Consider the following 1938-nt stretch of genomic DNA (forward strand, 5'->3'; position numbering starts at 1 on the left):
ATAATTGATGAGGAAGGTGTTTTGAGGATTAAGGGAAGGGTATGTGTGCCCCGTGTTGATGATTTGATTCACACTATTCTTACAGAGGCTCATAGTTCAAGGTACTCTATACATCCTGGTGCAACCAAAATGTATCGCGATCTAAAGCAACATTTTTGGTGGAGTAGAATGAAGCGCGACATTGTTGATTTTGTTGCCAAATGCCCGAATTGTCAGCAAGTAAAGTATGAACACCAGAGGCCTGGAGGAACACTTCAGAGAATGCCCATTCCTGAATGGAAGTGGGAAAGGATTGCAATGGATTTCGTGGTTGGTCTTCCCAAGACATTGGGTAAGTTTGATTCTATTTGGGTAATTGTTGACAGGTTAACTAAGTCTGCTCACTTCATTCCGGTCAAGATGACTTACAATGCAGAGAAGTTAGCCAAACTCTATATCTCGGAAATTGTTCGATTGCATGGAGTTCCACTCTCCATCATATCAGATAGAGGTACGCAGTTTACTTCTATGTTTTGGAGAACATTACATGCTGAATTAGGTACTAGGCTGGATCTTAGTACTGCATTTCACCCTCAGACCGATGGTCAGTCTGAGCGAACGATTCAGGTGTTGGAGGATATGCTTCGTGCATGTGTGATAGAATTTGGTGGTCATTGGGATAAATTCTTACCCTTAGCAGAGTTTTCATACAACAATAGCTATCACTCAAGTATTGATATGGCTCCATTTGAGGCACTGTATGGGAGGAGATGTAGGTCTCCCATTGGTTGGTTTGATGCATTTGAGGTAAGACCTTGGGGTACCGATCTTTTGAGGGAATCGTTAGATAAGGTAAAATTCATTCAGGATAAGCTTCTAGCAGCTCAGAGCAGGCAGAAGGAATATGCAGATCGAAAGGTTAGGGACTTGAATTTTATGGAGGGTGAACAAGTCTTGCTGAAGGTTTCACCCATGAAAGGGGTGATGCGGTTTGGTAAGCGAGGTAAACTTAGTCCGAGGTATATTGGGCCATTTGAAGTTTTGAAGCGCGTGGGGGAGGTGGCTTATGAATTGGCATTGCCTCCAGGACTCTCAGGAGTGCACCCGGTATTTCATGTGTCTATGCTGAAAAAGTACCATGGGGATGGAAACTACATTATTCGTTGGGATTCAGTTCTTCTTGATGAGAATTTGTCTTATGAGGAGGAGCCGGTTGCTATTCTAGCTAGAGAAGTCCGCAAGTTGAGATCAAAGGAGATTGCATCTATCAAGGTTCAGTGGAAGAATCGGCCAGTCGAAGAGTCTACTTGGGAGAATGAGGCGGATATGCAAGAAAGATATCCCCACCTTTTTACAGATTCAGGTACTCTTTCTTGCTCTTGCTTTTCTTCCTATGATCGTTCGGGGACGAACGATGGGTAAATTGGTATCTATGGTAACGACCTGTTTAGTCGATTCGAGCAGTAAGATTATTTTGATAAAAACTGACTGGGTCGACGGACCACGCGACGGACCGTCATGGTCACGACGGCCCGTGATGGATTCCGTCGTCCCATACTTGTGAATTTTCTTCTGCTACTTTTCTCATTACCCTCGACGACAAGTAGGACGAACCGTCATAGGCACGACGGACCGTCGAGGGGCTTCATTCCAAAACACTTAAACTCTGAAAATCTGGGTACTGAGATAGACTCTCTGAACTTCGCGATGGAACTGCAGGACGGACCGTCGTAGGTACGACGGACCGTCACAAACCCTTCACAGAATTTGACTCTCTGAACTTTGTGACGGACCTGCAGGACGGACCGTTATAGACACGACGGACCGTCACAGGTTGCGTAACCTAACTGGGTCGGATTTTCTGCTAAAAGTTTTAAAGGGGTGTTTTGGACTATTCATGACAAACCTCATGAAGTTAGTGGAGTAAGTTTAATAATTTATTTACTTGGAGGGTTAAAG

This window comes from Solanum pennellii, chromosome 9 (genome assembly GCF_001406875.1).
Source record: "Solanum pennellii chromosome 9, SPENNV200".
NCBI lineage: Eukaryota > Viridiplantae > Streptophyta > Magnoliopsida > Solanales > Solanaceae > Solanum > Solanum pennellii.